General features: G+C 37.9%; 1 protein-coding gene across 3 annotated transcripts in view; it reads right to left on the reverse strand.

Moving 5' to 3' along the window:
* The window catches only part of ARMC1 (armadillo repeat containing 1), a 56,382-nt gene that overhangs the window by 11,269 nt on the left and 25,609 nt on the right, over positions 1–19,504 (reverse strand). The gene's annotated exons all lie outside the window — the stretch shown is intronic.

The following is a 19,504-nucleotide window of genomic DNA, read 5'->3' on the forward strand; positions in this document are numbered from 1 at the left end:
GACAACAATAGAAGCAGACAAAGAAGACAGCAAACAGACACAGAGAACAGATAGCCGGGTTGGGGGGGAACGGGAGAGAAACAAATAAATAAATAAATCTTAAAAAAAAAAAAAAGGGGCCAAAAGATGAAAACAAATCGATGGGGTCATTTATGTTACTAGAGTTCATTTTGAGAGAAAGATTTCTCAATAAATTCAAACTGATCCTACTTTCTAATTTAAGATTTTTTACACATCTCTTACAAAGTATGCATATATCAAAATCATAACTCAAACAAAAGTTTTCATTCTTAAATGTTTATATCCTACTACATATAGTGCCTTGTATCACCACCTAGCATTGTGCTATCCAAAAGAACTTTCTGCTGTAATGAAAATATTCTACATCTGGGCTATCCAACATGGTAGCCAGGTGCCATGTGTGACTGAGCACTTGAAATGGGGCTAATGCAATAAAGAAATTAAAATTTCATTTAATTTTAGTTCATTTAAATTTAAATAGTCACATGTGGTGAGTGGCTATCATGTTGGACAGCACAGACCTAATGGTTCTTACTAATTAGTTGATTTAAATATAGAGTATACATAACTCTAAGAAAATAACCCTCATTTAACCTACAAATGAAATGAATAAAGTATAAACCGTTAACATACATTCAAGGCCTTAAAATCTTCCCTCCTTTCAGCTTTATACTAACATCAACTCATTTTATCCTTTTATAATTCTTCAAGTTAATCTATGATCCTTGATGATCTCCTAGAAAGACCAAACCTTTTTATATATGCTGCTTTGCTGTTCCTTTGCCCTAGAATGACTTTTGTTCATGCCCTTCCCTCAACGAGAATAGCTGCATAGGAACCAAAGGCTTTGAAATTCTTGTTCCTCTCTTAAGTGTTCCTCTCAACTATGACCTTTACAAAGCCTATTCCCAACAACTTATTCCTCCCTCTGCATTCATCCTTGTACTTATACCACAGAACTTAACTTTCTATTTCTTCCATAAATATATACTTTGAAGTGTAGGAATGTATTATTGCTGTACTTTCCACAGAGCCTAACAAAACACATCTATTTATTGACTGAATAGGAATACTTCAACTTCTGATTACATGTTCCATACAGAGAACTTCAATTCCAGGGGCACTAATCTGACTGTTACAGTCACTCAATTTACTATGTCAGATACCTTTTTGCATTTTCATTACTCACAAAGACAAATTACCACGGGAAACACAGAGAGATTGAGAGGTGAAGAATTTTCTTATCTGTTTTTATTATTATTGAAATAATGAAAATGCTTTAATAATGATTGAAGCAATGAATGAACAACTAAGTGATTGTAACAAAAACCATTGATCATACACTTTGGATGAATTGTATGTCATTAATATGTATCAATAAAATTGATTTGTTTAAAAAAAAACACACACACACACACAAAATAAACAAAAACAGAAACAAGAACGAAAAAAGATAAATTACCTTGAATGATTTTGGCTCTGAATTGCAGGAAGCTATCAAAAAACTTTTTAGGAGACTTTAAAAACAGGTGTTTCACAATTCCTTGAAAAGGTCATTGTAGTTCTCTGGTTATTTTATTTTATTTTTTTCCTCAGGTATTTTAAATACTAGCCAAACAAGGTTTAAAGAGTTTGAGGACACACTGATTAGAAGCACTTTTGAATTTAAGAAACACCAGTATGTTTTTGTTACCCTCTCCCAACATCAACATTTAAGTGATTATATCAAATTAAAAAATCATCAAAATACATAATAGAGTATGCAACTAATGACCTTCTTATACACGTTTTTAAAAACACACTGAGAACAAAAAACACAGTTTCAAAATTTTTCTATGTGCTTGTGGATGAATCAATACTGAAACATTAAAATACTGTTAACGTAAAATGTCCTTTTCTGCGGGATAAGAAGAACAGTAATTCTTAACCCTGAAGGGCTACTGACTCCTGAGAATCTGATAGACAAGGTAGAGACTTTTTCACAGGAAAAAGCAAGTAAAATTTTTTCTCAAATAAATTTCAGTGAGTTTATGTCCCCCTCCCAACTTAAGCAACACAGAAGGCTTAAACTGTTTTAAAATTTGATTTGGAGTTGGAAAGAGCAGAAGACTGTGACGTAGAGATCCTATCTAATGTTTGGAAAAGTCCATTAAAATGGAAATTGCTGGTAAGAGACAGATATCTTTTGAAAAAACATGGTAATAAAAAGACAAGGGTATTTGCACTCCTTAAGTAATTCTACATGCTATTGAAGGAAATAATCCGAAATATAAAAATAGCTTTATATGAAATTACACAAAGATGTTTTAGAACAACACTATCCAACAGAACTTTCTAAGCTGCTGTAAATGGAGTCAATAGTCACATGGTTATTGACCAATTAAGAGCCTGGATACTGTGACTGAGAACTGAATTTTAATTTTAATTGATTTAAATTTAAATTGCCACATGTGACTAGTGACTGCCATACTGAACAGAACAGTCATAGAAAAAAAGGAAGACGTCTGCTGTCAGCCTCCCTTAATGCATGTCTTCCTTTTCCTAATTAATTGCCACTCTGATGTTTCCAACTAACCACTTCTCTAGTACACTTTCTGAACTGAGGTCTCAAAAATAAACAAAAAAATTATCTAAATAACTATTTTCTCATTTTTTCCTGGGATGGTGTAAGCTCAAACAATTCTATATCCATATAAGAGAAGATAATGCATTACGTACAAACAATTCTATATCCATATAAGAGAAGATAATGCATTACGTATAATGGATGCTTTAGCGTTTTAGGGCTTAATTCTCCCATTGAAACCTGTTCTAGTGACTTCCATACTGGCAACCACAGAGTGAGAGAAAACCCACTAAGGCCATTCATTCACGTGAACAATTTGCAATGGTGGTGAATGTGCATTTAGGGTTGCCTGTTTAGCTACAGAGGCTATTCATGATAACTTTCAGTTATGAAATTGAGGATTTATGATAAAATGATACATTACAGTCATACATTTTTGTGTCTACTTAGATAAAGCAATTACAGATGAAAGATTTAACAAAAATGGCCACGTGAAATGTTAAATACACCCTGCCATTCATAACTTCCTCATTTTGTGTTTCAATGGTTTCATCACTGCTTATAGTAATAAATTTCTGGAAGATTTTAAACTTCTTTCCACTTACAAGTGAAAGATTTTAAAAGGATAATGAGGGAAGCAGACTTGGCTCAACAGAGAGAGCATCCGCCTACCACATGGGTCCTCAGTTTAAACCCAGGGCCTCCTTGACCCGTGTGGAGCTGGAACACGCGTAGTGCTGATGCGCGCAAGGAGTGCTGTGCCACGCAGAGGTGTCCCCCGCACAGGGGAGCCCCACGCACAATGAGTGTGCCCCATAAGGAGAGCCACCCAGCGCGAAAGAGAGTCCAGGCTGCCCAGGAGTGGTGGCCGCACACACGGAGAGCTGACGCAGCAAGATGACGCAACAAAAAGAGACACAGATTCCAGGCCACTGACAAGAATAGAAGCAGACACAGAAAAACACACAGCAAATGGACACTGAAAGCAGACAACTGGGGTGGGGGGGTGGGAAGGGGAGAGAAATGAGATAAAAATAAATAAATCTTTGGGGAAAAAAAAACAATATATATGTCTTTGTACTCTTGAATCTTGAAAATCAATTTCCCCCAAAACTAATTTTTAAATAATTTTAGCAGAATTTTATTTTCAAAAACGGGACAAACACCTAAGTTATATCTTCATTCTCTAAAACAGAATGCAACATTAACTGGGTTACAATATACAATGATAAACCCTAACAAAAGACAAAGATTTAAACATAAGAATTCCTTTATAAACAAAGTCCACATACTGCAAACATAAGACACGATGTGGTGATTTCATTCCTAGTGAAGAAGTCTTGCATACAGCAGGCATTCAATTATTTGTTCAACTGGACCAAAAATTTATACCATTTCATGAACACTTAAATAAGGCAGAAATAAATAAACAAGGCAGAACTCATAATCTGTATAAAAAGTTTGCAAAATACTCTTCATGTGCTGAAAGTTCTGACTTTATAATCTGAGAACGTTAAAAGAAATCCACCACCTACCCACCTTATTCTGCAAGAATATATTGAATACTTTTATTTTTTTATCCATCCAGAGAAGAGCATGAATGTCCAAGTCAGAATAATTCATCTCTTCAAGTATACTTGCTATGAAACAATTGCTATGAGTTGGATCTTCAGAAAACTTTACTTATTGAACAAGTTTCCGATTATCTAAGGATCTACAATTTTAAAAGAATTGCCCTTACTTTTCAAGTGAATGCACAAAACTCAAAATAGTAAATAAATTAGTAATCATACTTTCAACAATTTAAGTCATAACTTAGGTCTAGTTTAAAAATAAGTCAGTAACATTCATGACAGCTATTTGAGATATCTTCCTTAATATTTTTAAAATTTAATTTTTTAAATTATTTATTTATTTATTTATTTTAATTACATTATGAAAAATATGAGGTCCCATTCAACCCTAAAATTTAATTTTATGACTGTAATTATATAACTAAAAAGGCACTATTTTTACATTTCATCATGCAGGAAATCGGTCATATTTTTGAGAATTATAATTTCTTCTGTGCCATGTCAGTTGGCCCTACTTTGAAGTTACTGTTTCTGTGTGATGGAGCTGGACTCAGATGTGATCTTTGTCTACAAGCCTCTCCGGTTACTTTTACCAGAACTGTCGTTGGTGCTGGGGTTTAGTGTATACCCAGGGGACCTGAATCTCTGAACTGACCATGTGACAGCCAGGCCCTGAGCCTCAACACACTTGCAACTCCTACACTCTGGTTTATGGGACTTACCCTACTCAGCTAACATGGAGGTGAAGAAGGTCAACCACCACACCAGGGAGCCAAGAGTGCCTACAACTGAAAGTAGGAGAATTGCATCCAGCATCCATGTGGAATCTAAGCCCCCTCTTGATATAGATGTGGAGTGGACACAACCATTCTAAGGTCCACAGGATGGAGGAATAGAGCATGGATTAGAGTGAACTTACCGATATTCTGTTCATGAACTATTGTGATTAGTCATGGAAGAAAATGTGGCATTGGTGTGGAGAAAGTGGTCAAGATGGCTGCTGGGGGCAGAGAGTGGGAGGAAGAGATGTGATGTGGGGGCATTTTTGGGGGTTGGAGTTGTCCTGGGTGGTGCTGCAGGGACAGTTACCGGACACTGTATGTCCTCCCATGGCCCACTGGGTGGACTGTGGGAGAGTGTGGGCTATGGTGTGGACCATTGACCATGAGGTGCAGTGGTGCTCAGAGATGTATTCACCAAGTGCAATGAATATCTCATGATGATTGGAGGAGGTTATTGTTATGGGGGGAGGAGTGGGGTGAGGGAGGTGGGGAGTATATGGGGACCTCATATTTTTTAAATGTAACATTATAAAACAAAGACAAACAAAAATTTCTCTGCCAATCAACTGCACATTTAAATGAAATGTTCCAACTAAACTGAACCATTAATGTTTAACTGAGCCTATTTTCAGGAACTCATTCTTTTGATCATATCACACAACAAGCCCAGCAAATACAACTATAAATACACACACACACAAATGACCATATTAATACATTCAAGGTTCTCAATTACTAATTCAAAACAAAGACACACGAGGCTTCAAGGATATAATATTGGCAAGGCATAATATTATGGTACCTTCATATTTGTGCTCCAAATACTGATACACGTTAAAATTAAAAAACGGAAAAGGCACAAATACAGTGTCCTAAATATTAGTCTATGGAAGAATTCTCCAATGATTATTTTCATAACATGTAACATTTAAAAGCCCTGTTTAGGTGACAAGAGAGAAATGGGGACTTCTGGGAAGATGGTGGAAAAAGAGCTAGAGGACAGGCTGAAACAGCCTGGAAAAAGATCTTCTAGGGTTTAGGACACAGGTGAAAGTTGGACACCACCCTGAGAGAGACAAAAGGGAATCAAGGGAATCACCATGACAGCAAAAGTGAGTTGCAGCTAGTGGCTGCTACTGCTGGACCCTCCCCCACTAAAAACACTTTAGAATTCTCAAGCCTCTTGAGCTGGCTACAGACAAAGGGGACTCCAGGGATTCGGTGCCCCAGGAAAGGGGAGACAGATGGACACAGCTAAGGCTGACTCAGCTTCCAATCCACACATCTGGTCTGCTGTGTCCCACCAACCCTTCCAGGAAGGGTGAGACCCCATGCTGTTGTTTGCACTGGAAGAAGGCACAGACTGGAGAGATCTGATCTTCCCAATCTCCCTCTCTTATAGCTGGGACTGATTGTTGAGAATGCGAAGGGAAGTGGAATTATTTCTTATGGGGGAAAAGGGAGGGGGCTGCCAGAGAAGGATGGAGAACTGTCTCTGAGAAAGTTTGAATTAAAAGGCTCTTAACCTCCAGGCAGGAACCTCTATCACACTGATCCCATCAGTGTTGTAGCAAACACACTCTCCAGGCACTGAATGAGAGGTCCACCAAAGAGCACCATCTGCTGGCAGACCAAGGAAGTGCAGGTGAGAAAATAAAAAATAAATGAGAGGCTTTTGCTGGCCTTTATAGCCTCCCTCCCAAGGCCCTAGGAAACAGGTCTGTAAACCATTAATGGGTCCAGAGCTCAGTTTTGAGCAACTCAGAGGGACAAACCTAAAGGTCCAGGTTGAACAAAGAATCAAAAAGTAGCAGTAACAGATAGTTTTCTGCCACTAAATCCCTATGAAAAAGAAATTGAACATCTGAGTAAACTACCATACTAATCAGATGCCTAGACATCAGCAAAAAATTATGAGCCATACTAAGTAAATGGAAGATGTGGCTCAAGAAGAGGAATTTATCAAAGCCCCAGAAGAGACACAGGATGTGAGAAAACTAATTAACAGGACGAACAGAGAGTATGTCTAAAGAGATAAATAACATCAAGGAAGACACTGAGGGAGCATAAAGAAGAATTTGAAATCCTGAATAGAAAAGTAACAAGAGTTCATGGAAATGAAAGATACAACAGGAGAGGTCAAACATGCATTAGAGGCATACAACAGCAGACTCGAAAAGATAGAAGAAAGAATAAGTGATACTGAAGACAGAACAAATGATATTGAAGAGAGAAAAGAATGGAAAAAATTGAGAAGCACTAAGGGATTTGAATGACAACATGGAACACAACAATTAAAGTGTCATGGGAATTCCAGAAAGAGAAGGGTAAATAGGCTGATAGAGTATGTAAGGAAATAATAGCTGAAAATTTCCCAATTCTCACAAAAGAAATGAATTTATATGTCCAAGAAGCATAGTGTACCTACCCCATTCAGAATATATACCAACATACCTAAGCCAAGACACATATACTCAGAATGTCAAATGTCAATGATAGAGTGAAAATTCTGAGAGCAGCAAGGAAGAAGCATACAAGGGATGCCCAGTAAGACTTAGACAGATTTTTCATCAGAAACCACAGAGGTGATAAGACAGTGGTATGATATAATTAGGATACTGAAAGAGAAAAACTGCCAACTGAGAATTTGTTATCCACCAAAATTGTCCTTCAAATATCAAGGTGAGTTTAAAATATTCACAAACAGAAACCTAAAAATGGACGAACAACCAACACTGACACTGGAAGAAATACAAGAACTTAACAAACCGAATACATTTAAAGAGATTGAATCTGTTATCACAAATGTCCTGGCAAAGAAAAGTCCAGGACCAAATGGCTTCACAGGTGAATTCTACCAAGCATTTCAAAAAGAATTAACACCAATCCTGTTTAAGCTATTCTAAAAAATTGAAGGGGGAAAATTACCCAATGCATTTCATGAAGACAACATTACCCTAATGCCAAAGTCAGATAAAGACACTACAAAAAAAATAAAATTACAGACCAGTCTCTCTAATGAAGATAGATGCAAAAATTCTCAACATAATACTTACAAATCGAACCAAAGCATATAAAAAGACTTATACATCACAATCAAGTAGGATTTATTTCTGGTATGCAAGGCTGGTTCAACCTAAGAAAATCAATCAACATAATACACCAAATTAACAAACTAAGGAAAAAAACCACATTGATCATCTCAATCAATGTAGAATAGGCAATCAACAAAATCCAGTGTCCTTTCTTCATAAAAACACTTCAAAAGATAGGAATAGAAGGAAAATTCTTCAATATGATAAAAGGCATATGTTAAAACCCACAACCAACATCAAACTCAATGAGGAAAGGTTAAAAGCTTTCTCTCTAAGACTGGAAGCAAGACAATAATGCTCACTGTGACGACAGTCATTCAACATTGTGCTAGAGGTTCTAATACCTGAAATTAGACAAGGGAGAAAAAAGTAAAAGGCATTGAAATAGGAAAAGAGGAAGTAAAATTCTCACTCTTTGCTGATAACATGATCTTATATTTAGAATTCTGAAATATCTGTAACAAAGCTACTTGAGCTAATCAACAAGTTCAGCAAATTCATTTGGAAGGGAAAATGAACCTGCATAGCCAAAAGCATTCTAAAAAAGAAGAGCAACCTGGGAGAAATCTCACTGCCTGACCTTGAAACATACTACAAAGCTATAGAGGTCAAAACAGCATGCTACTGGCATAATGAAAGACACATCAAACAATGTAATCGAATTCAGAGTCCAGAAATAAATTCTCACCTCTATGGCCAACTGTTTTTTGACAAACCTACCAAAATCTTGTTAAGGGAATATTACAGTCTCTTCAACAAATGGTGCTGGGAGAACTGAATATCCGTAACAAAAAGAAAGAAAGAAGACCTCTATCTCATTTCCCTTAGAAGAATCAACTCAAAATGGATCAAAGACCCAAATATAAATGCCAGAACCATAAAACTACTAGAAAAAATATATGGGGAAACATCTTAAAGACTTTGTGCAGGTACTGGTTTCTTGGACCTTACACCCAGAGCAGGAACGACAAAAGGAAAAGTAGATAATGGGACCTCCTCAAAATTAACACCTTTGCACCTCACAGGAATTTGTCAAAAAGGTGAAAAGGCAGCTGACTCAATGGGAGAAAAGATTAGAAAATCACATACCTGATAAGGGTTTAATATTATGATATATAAAGAGATACTACAACTCCACAATAAAAAGACAAATGACTTGATTAAAAAATGGGCAAAAGACTTGAATAGACACTTCCTAAATAAGAAATACAGAGAAAAAACACATGAAAAAATGTTCAACTTCACTAGCATTAGGGCAATGCATATCAAAGCTACAATGAGATATCATTTCACACCTATCAGAATGGCCACTCTAAAAAAGACAGAGAACTACAATTATTGGAGGGGATGTGGAGACAGGAACACTTATTCACTGTTGGTGGGAATGTAGAATGGGTCAGCCACTGTGAAAGACTGTTTGGCAGTTCTCAAAGACGTAGCATATAGATTTGCCATATGACCCGGACATACTACTACTAGGTATATACCCAGAAGCACTGAGAGCAGTAACATGAAAGGACATGTGCACATTGATTTTCATAGCAGCGTTATTCATGATGGCCAAAAGATGGAAATAACCCAGGTGTCCATCAACTGATGAATGGTTAAACAAAATGTGCTATATACACAGGATGGAATATTATTCAGCAGTAAGAATAAATGAAGTTGTAAAGCATATGATAACATGGATGAACCTGGAGGACATTCTGTTGAGTGAAGCAAGCCAGACACAAAACGATAAATACTGCATGACTGTGGTACTATGAACTAACTATATTGTCCATTCTCATGGAGTTAAAGGCTTGAGTATGGGTCTCAAGAAAACAGAAATGAGCTTAGAGATTGGAAAGCTGACGGTTAACTTGTGCAGAATTAGTAAAAATGATGTGTGTTAATGTTTGGAAATGAATAGAAAAGGTGAAAGCCCAACATAACGTTTGAAACTAGCAGTACTACTATTATGTGGGTAGGAAAGGGGTTTAAAGGTAAAGTCTAAGATCTTCTATATAACTAAAAGGAAAGCTAAAAAATGTAACATGGAACTGTATAGCATAGTAAAACTGCATGTGAAATATGAATATAAGTAAAATTGCATATATAACTTTTTCTTTGAAATTTAACAAATGTGTGTTAATACAAGATGTTAGTATCAGACCAAAAAAAAAAAAAAACCATTATGAGTGAAGAAATCAGACACAAAGTACTAATATTGTATGATTCCATTTATATAAAATGTAAATATAAATCAGTTTATAAAGATGAAATTAGATTAGTGGTTATGAAGGGTTAGGGAAGAACTGCTAAAGGGTGTAGAGTTTTTCTTTTTGGAGTAATGAAATTGCTCAAAAAATTTTTTTTGGTGATTATTGCACAACACTGTGATTATCCTAAAAGTCATGATTATACACTTTGATAGATCATATGGTATATGAGTATATCTCAGTAAAATGGCTTACTAAATTTAAAAAGCAGATCTTGTGAAAGAATCATTATTTAGAGGAGTGGCCCTGATACATTAAGTAAAAATATTAGAACAGTATACTCTCAGTTTGGTGTTTTAAAAGTGATAAGGCCTCTGCCTACCATATGGGAGGATCAGGGTTCAATTCCTGGGGCCTCCTGGTGAAAAAGAAGAGAAAGTGTGCCTGCGCGGCAAGCCAAGTGCCCATTTGGGTGCCTGTGAGGCGAGCCAAGTGCCTACATCGTGAGCTGAGTGCCCACACGAGTGTCTGCGAGGCAAGCCGAGTGCCCATGTGTGTGCCCGGGTGAGTGCCTGTGTGGCAAGCCGAGTGCCCATGTGAGCGCCTGCTGGTGAGCCAGTACCCTGTGCAGCAAGCCAAGCGCCCGCACGGTGAGCCAGGGCCTGCGCAAATGAGTCACACAGAAAGATGATGATGCAACAAAAGAGAGCCGAAGGGGAGAGTCAAGGTGAAGCACAGCAGAGACCAGGAACTGAGGTGGCACAATTGACAGGGAACCTCTCTCCACATGAGAAGTCCCCAGGATTGAAATCCGGTGAATTCTAGAGGAGAAAAACAAGAGAAGACAAAGAGAAATAGATACAAAAGATCACACAGCAAATGGACACAGACAGCAAAAACAGCAGGGCGGGGTAGCAGAAGGGGAAGGAAAAAAACATATATATAATATATTAAAACTTGTAAGGTAACTGAATTAACAGTACCTATTATAAATTCACATCTCCCAATATATCCTCTAAGAGCTATACAGACCAATAAAAACAACCAAAAAATTCAGAACCATACCTTTAACACAAATAAAATACAAAAGACACTAGAAATTTCAAATTACCTGTAAATTTAAAGAAAACCCGCAATTTTCAGCAGAGGTTTAAAAGAAATAAATACCTTATGGAAGAGAGAGAATAGTGTCTAAGGTTGAATTAAATCACCCTCAGAAAGAGAAAGTCCTCCCAAGTTGTAAAAATACTGAAAGAGAATCCTTGTAGTTCAGAGCAGACAACAGGGAAGGGACTTAAAACTACACATGGACTACTTCACAGCCAGTCGGAAAGCTAGTATTTTTTCAAGAACAAAACAAAAACAGTAAGTGTTGATAATGATACAGACAAACTAGAACACATAGCTGGTGCGAATGTAAAATGATACAGCCACTGTGAAAATCAGTTTGGTGGTTACTTGGAAAGCTGAATATAGAAATACCATATGACCTGGTAATTCCACTTCTTGTTACGTACCCAAAATTGAAAGCAGGAAGTTGAGGAGACATTTGTACACCAATGTTCACAGCTGGATTATTCACAACAGCTAAAAGGTAGAAGCAACCCAGTATCTTTCAACAGCTAACTGGATAAACAAAATGTAATATATATACACAATGGAATATCATTCAGCCGTAAAAGGAATAAAATTCTAATGCATGCTGCAACATGAATGAACCTTAAAGACATCATATTAAGCAAAATAAGCCAGACACACAAAAAAAATACTGTATGATCTTGCTTATATGAAATACCTAAAATAAGCAAATTCAGAGAGACCTAGACAACAGGTTACCAGAAACTGGGGAAGAAGTGGGGTAAGGGAAGTAGGAGTTATTACTTAAGGGGTATAGCATTTCTGTTTGAGGAGAAGAAAAAGTCTGGGTAATGGATGTTGGTGATGGTAGCACAATATTGAATGTAATCAATACCACTGAATTGTATACTTGAAAGTGGTTGAAATGAAGTTGAGTTGTATATATATATAATACAACAAAAAGTCTTAAAAAAGAGAGAGAGAGAGAAAGGCCATAATCCCAAAATAAATCTATTCCACTTTATGACCAAATTAAACGAGAAAAAAAAAAAAGGTGCGCATGGGACTCAAGGAGGCAGTCTTACAAAGGCAATACTTCCCTAAGTGTACACATGAGAGGAGAGGTGTCCTTTGGGATCTGCATGAAGGAAAAAAGAAGCAAATGGGGAATATTTAGGATACAAAGGGCATGACCACATATTCTTTCAGTGAAACTGTGGTGAAACAGTCCCTCTCATACAGTGATGGTGGAAGTACAAATTGGTACACCCCTTCTTAAGGGAAATTTGGTAATACCTAACTAAACTACATATGAACTTAGCCTTTCACCTAACAGTCCTACTTCTAGGAATCTATCCTGAAGATACACCTCCAACAACATGAAAACACATAAGCACAGAGTTACTTACTGCAGCACTACTTATAATAGCAAAATGATGAAGACAACATAAATGCCCATATACAGGAAATTAGTTGAATAATTCACACTGTGGAATACTATGCAGTTGTAAAAGGAAGGCTGCTATAAGGTAACATAGAGTGATTTCCTGGGCAAATTGTTAAGGTGAAAAAGCAACTCACAAAAGGACATCTTTAGTATAACACCCTTCAGGAAAAAAAGAAGGGGATATAAGAAAAAGCACACATTTGCTCATCTGTGCAAAAGAAATACAAGAAGGATAAACTAGAAACTAAAGAGAGTAGTTACCTATAGGTACTAGGTGTGAAAGTGGAAGTAGGGAGGAATAAAAGTGGGGTGGGAGGAGCAGGTGTGGCTCCAGCAGTTGAGAGCCTGCCTCCCACATGGGAAGTCCCAGGTTCAGTTCTGGTGCTTCCAGAAAAAACTAAACAAACAACAAGCAAAATAAATGATAAAACCAACTTAGGGGAGCTGATGTGGCTCAGTGGTTGAGTGCCAGCTTCCCACACAGGAGATCCCAGATTCAATCTCTGGCCCCCAGGACCTCAAAAGAAGAAAAAGAAAAAGAAAAAGAAGTAGGGTGGCAGATAGGAGGGAGTGACATTTCTCTCTTTCTCTGACTATATCTTTATATATTACACTTGTAACAAATGAACTTAACTAAAGTACAAATGAAGGTGGGTGAAGAAAAAAAGTACTAACCCAAGTAACTTTGGAAAAAGATATTTTGACTGGATATTTTAAGGCTACAGACAAAAAGAACTGTAGGTGAATATTGCAATGTAGTTAGTAAATATGTTTTCACAAAGGTATGTGTTAGTAATTAAAGAAGTACTTTTTGTATATACTAAGTAAACGTACTGTAGATAAGAGCTGAGCTTCTCATTGTTGGTGAAAGGTTATAAATAAGTAAAGAAGGAAGGCTAAAATGATCCATATTGTATTGGACTGGGATCTGAGGAATCCCTGTAAACTTGGGACATTATACATACATATATATAGAACCATATATATATATAAACACACACATATACATTATACAGATAGATAAAAGAAATGCAGGTCTGGTACTTATATTTTCTAGCTCTATCTGCTGAGAGGGTCTAGAACTAAAGATACCCCAGTATCAAAAAGCACAATTGGTTTCTAAACACTATTTTCCAATCACAGGAATCAATCTGAAGGAGCTCCTAACGGCCAGAGCTGGAACAATGTAAGCAACAAAATCAACAAGGATGGTATTGGGTTATAACCCATGAGTCCACCTTGATATAAATAATTTTTAAATGGGGGAGATGAGATAGCTTTTCCTTGCATTCCAATTAATAAATGTAGAAGAAGGAAATTTTTTTAAAAATCACTATTAGGTAAATATTGCAATGATTCTTATTTGCAAGAGCCACCAATTGTAAAAGTTTGAGGAGATATAGGATGTGCATAGACTCAAAGCATCTCCTCCAAGACATTTATTGTCCACAAAAGGAAAGATAACTTCACAGTGGAGAAACCCATCAGAAACTACCTTAATCAAATGATCAATGCCAACATTTGCATTAATATAATACAGCAGTTATAGGGAAGTGGACTTGGCCCAGTGGTTAGGACGTCCGTCTACCACATGGGAGGTCCGTGGTTCAAACCCTGGGCCTCCTCGGCCCATGTGGAACTGGCCCATGCGCAGTGCTGATGCGCACAAGGAGTGCCATGCCATGCAGGGGTGTCCCCGCATAGGGGAGCCCCACGCGCAAGGAGTGCGCCCCGTAAGGAGAGCCGCCCAGCGCGAAAGAAAGTGCAGCCTGCCCAGGAATGGCGCTGCACACACAGAGGACTGACACAACAAGATGACGCAACAAAAAGAAACACAGATTCCCAGTGCCGCTGACAACAGAAGCAGACAAAAAGAATAACATGCAGCAAATGGACACAGCGAACAGACAACTGGGGCGGGGGGAGGGGGAGAAGGGGAGAGAAATAAATAAAATAAATCTTAAAAAAAAAAAAAGAACATTCTCGTTTAAAACATATATATATATATATATATATATATATATATAATACAGCAGTTATCATGAATCCTGTGATATGATGCACTGTAAAGGACACATCATTTCTGCATACTCTTAACCTCAGTACAATGAGAAAATATTAGAGAAACCCAAATTGAGAATCTTGCAAAATAAATAGGTAAATACATAACAGAACAATACCCTTCAAACATGTCAAGAAAGATCAAGACATTTATTACAGACTACAGGGGACTATGGTGAAACAATTCCAAATGTAATGTGGGATCCTACGCAGACTACAGGAATATATAAAAAAAAAAAGACAGTGGAAAATCTGGAAGAATTCAAATAATGTTCCTAGTTAATGATATTGTATTATATCAATGTTGATGTCTTGGTTTTGGTAAGTATATATGGTTATGTAAGTAAAAGCTGGGTAAGGAGTGTGAGGAGTGCATAGGAACTCTGTACTGTTATCACAACTTTTCTGAAAATCTAAAATGACCTCAAAATAGTTAAAAATAAAAAAGATTAAAAACTAAAGGAACTGAGTTGTACTGAAAAACAAATCATCATCAAACTCCTCCCCTCCACTTCCTCACCTCAAAATTCATTCATTAATGAGACCATAATTCACTACACTGAAGAAGAGATAGGTTCTGAACCAGCAATCTCATAATCCATACCCAACTGGCAAATCTGTCCACAAAATGCTGACTTTATTAACAAAACAACTATAATAAAAAAGCTGAGGGGACTTCACGGAAGATGGAGTATTAGAGAGGCAGAGGGATCACTTCTCTCCCAGAAAAAATTAGCCAGAGGACAGGCGGAGATTGCCTGGAAAGCTGCTTTGGGGCTCAGGACACCAGGGAAAATAAGACACCACCCAAAAGACAGGGGTCATGGAAAGGAGTCTCAGCTGGCTGAAAAATCACGTGAATAGAGATGCAAAATACAGCAGAGGGCACCCATCCCCCCACCTACAGAACAACTAGCAGGCTGTGGATTGCAGCCACTGTGGATTTAGAGGGTTGCAAGATTCCACTTCCCCAAGAAAAGGGGAGAAGGGACACAGCCTACAGCAAATTGAGATTTTAGCCAGTGAACTTGGTCTACTGCACTGGAGAGGTCACACACCTCCAAGCTGGTGAGGCCCCAACATTCTTTGCACTGAGGGCAGGCAAGGGAACTAAAGAAAAATTTCCTTCTTAAACACCTGTCCTATAGCCCTGGGCTGGTATCTGAAGAGGCAGAGGAAGGCTGTGTATGCGTGGCCAAGGGTAGAGATTAGCCTCTGATAAAGTCTGTTGGTGAGGACTGGCCAACCCTGAGGACAATGCTTTTGTACCACCCACCCTCCTGAGGAGTTTCATTGAATGCCATCCCCCCAGCACCTGGGGTCTGAACTACGCGATCCTCTCATGATTGCCATCTGCTGACTAGACCAGAAGAGTGCATGAAAAAGAAAAATAAATATAAGAGGCAAGAAGGTATCCTGGCCCTTGGAAACAGGTCTGTACCCCATTACTGGGTCCTCAGCCCTGGTTTGAGCAAGTAAACAGGCAATTCTAAATTTTTAGAATGAGTTGAACCAAGAATCAAAAAAACCGGTAGCACGCAGTTGCTTAACAGGAAATCCCTAGGCAAGAGAGAGAAACTGAACATCGGAGTAAACTCAGCATCAGAATCAGATGCCTAAACATCAGCAAAAAATTAGAAGCCATACTAAGAATAAGGAAGATATAACTGAGGCAAAGGAACAAATCAAAGCACCAGGTGAGACACATGACTTGAAACAGCTAATAAATGAGATTCATGCAAATCTTCTAAATTAAATCATGGAATTAAAGGAAAACACGGCTAAAGAAATAAAAGACATTAAAAAGACATGAGTGAGCACAAAGAAAATCTGAAATCTTGGATAGAAAAATAACAACTTATAGGAGGGAGAAACACAGTAAGTGGTTTAAAAATACAATACAGGCACACAACAGTAGATTTGAAATCATGTAAAAAAGAATCAGTGACAGAGAGGAAAGAATAACTGAAACTGAAGAGAGAGAAGACAACAGAGAAAGAAAAGAATGGAAAGAGAAGACAACAGAGAAAGAAAAGAATGGAAAAAATTAAGCAAGGCTCAGGGAGCTGAAAAATAACATGAGGCACACCAACATACATGTTATAGGAGTTTCAGAAGGAGATGAGAAGGGAAAAGCAGCAGAAAGACTGTCTGAGGAGATAATGGTTGTAAATTTCCCAACTCTCATGAAAGACATGAATATACATGTCCAGGAAGCATAGTGAACTCCAATTGGAATAAATCTAAATAAACCTATCTCAAGACATATAACATTCAGAATACCAACTGCCAAAGAGAAAAGAGAAAATTCTGAAAGCACCAAGGGAAAAGCAAAACATCACATACAAGGGATGTCTAATAAGACAGCACAGATTTCTCTTCACCTACCATAGAGGTGAGAAGGCAGTGGTATGATATAATTACGGTACTGAAAGAGAAAAACTACCAGCCAAAGATTCTTTATCCAGCAAAATTGTCCTTTAAATATGACATTGCACTTAAAATATTCACAGATAAAAGAAACTAAGAGTTTGTAAACAAGAATCCAGGTCTGCAAGAAACACTAAAGGAAATTCTGCAATCAGAAAACAAAAGTCGGGAAACGGACTTTGGCCCAGTGGTTAGGGCGTCCGTCTACCATATGGGAGGTCCGCGGTTCAAACCCCGGGCCTCCTTGACCCGTGTGGAACTGGCCATGCGCAGTGCTGATGCGCGCAAGGAGTGCCCTGCCACGCAAGGGTGTCCCCCGCGTGGGGGAGCCCCACGCGCAAGGAGTGTGCCCGTGAGGAAAGCCGCCCAGCGTGAAAAGAAAGTGCAGCCTGCCCAGGAATGGCACCGCCCACACTTCCCGTGCCGCTGACGACAACAGAAGCGGACAGAGAAACAAGACGCAGCAAATAGACACCAAGAACAGACAACCAGGGGAGGGGGGGAAATTAAATAAATAAATAAATCTTTAAAAAAAAAAAAAGAAAAGAAAAGAAAAGAAAAGTCAAGAGAAAGACTTGGAGAAGAGTACAGAAGCGAAGACTATCAGAAAGGGTAACCAAAAAGGTAAAAAGATGGACAACAATAAGATATGACATATGAAAGTCAAACAATAAAATGGTTGAAAAAATGCCTTTACAGTAATAACACTGAATGTTAATGGATTAAACTCCCCAATCAAAAGACAAAGACTGACAGAATGGATAAGAAAACATGGGACATCCAAAAGGTGTCTGAAGGAGACTCACCTTAGACTTAAGGCTGCAATTAGACTGGAAGTGAAAGACTGGAAAAAGATATTTCACACAAATAGTAACCAAAAGAGAACAGGAATAGCTATACTGGTACCAGACAAAACAGACTCTAAATGCAAAAAAGTGATAAGAGATGCAGAAGCTCACTACATATTTTTTAAAAAGGGAGAATCCACCAGGAAGGAGTAACAATCATAAATATATGCACCTACCCAGGGTGTCTCAACATACATAAGGTAAACTCTGGCAAAACTGAAAGGGGAAATGAACATCTCTACAACAATAGCTGGAGACTTCAACATGCCACTCACATCAATAGAAAGAACCTAACAGAAGATCAACAAGGAAACACAGAACTTAAACATGTGATAAATAAACTGGACCTAAACAGACATGTACAGAACACTGCACCCCAAATCAGCAGGTTATACTTTCTCCTCAGGTGCTCATGGATCTCCCTCCAGGACAGACCACATGTTGGGCCACAACACAGCTCTCAATAAATTCAAGAAGACTGAAATTATACAAAACACCTTCTCAGATCATAATGAAATGAACCTAGAAATCAATAATAGGCGGAAAAGAGGGGAAATTGCAAATATATGTAGGCTAAACAACACACTAAAACAATCGGTGGGTCAGAGAAGAAATTGCAAGAGATATTAGTAGATATCGCAAGATGAATGAAAACAAGAACAAAACCTATCAAAAACTTATGTGATACAGCAAACGCAGTGCTGAGAGGACAATTTATAGCCCTAAATGTCTATATTAAAAAAGAGATAAAATCAAAGCATTACCTGAACACCTGGAGAAACAAGAAAAAAGAAGAGCAAAACAATCCCAAAGCAAGAAGGAAAAAATTATAAAGATTAGAGCAGAAATAAATGAAGTTGAGAACAAAATCACAATAGAGAGAATCAACAAAACCAAAAGCTGGTTTTCTGAGGAATTCAATAAAATCGACAAACCTTTAGTAAGAATAACAAAGAAAAAAGAGAGAAGATGTAAATTTAAAAAATCAGGAATGAAAGGGAGGACATTACAATTAACCCCACAGAAATCAAAAGGATCATAAGAGGAAATTACAACAAACTATACATCAACAAATTAGACAATCTAGATGAAATGGACAAATTCCTAGAAATGCACAAACCTCTACATTGACTCTACAAGAAATAAAGGAACTCAATAAAACAATCATAAGCAAAGAGATTGAATGTTATCAAAAATCTTCCAACAGGGAAACGGACTTTGGCCCAGTGGTTAGGGCGTCCCTCTACCATACGGGAGGTCGCAGTTCAAACCCCGGGCCTCCTTGACCCGTGTGGAGCTGGCCATGCGCAGCGCTGATGCGCACAAGGAGTGCCTTGCCACGCAAGGGTGTCCCCCGCATGGGGGAGCCCCACACGCAAGGAGTGCACCCCATAAGGAGAGC

Source organism: Dasypus novemcinctus, chromosome 14 (assembly GCF_030445035.2).
Source record: "Dasypus novemcinctus isolate mDasNov1 chromosome 14, mDasNov1.1.hap2, whole genome shotgun sequence".
In the NCBI taxonomy this organism is placed as follows: Eukaryota; Metazoa; Chordata; class Mammalia; order Cingulata; family Dasypodidae; genus Dasypus; species Dasypus novemcinctus.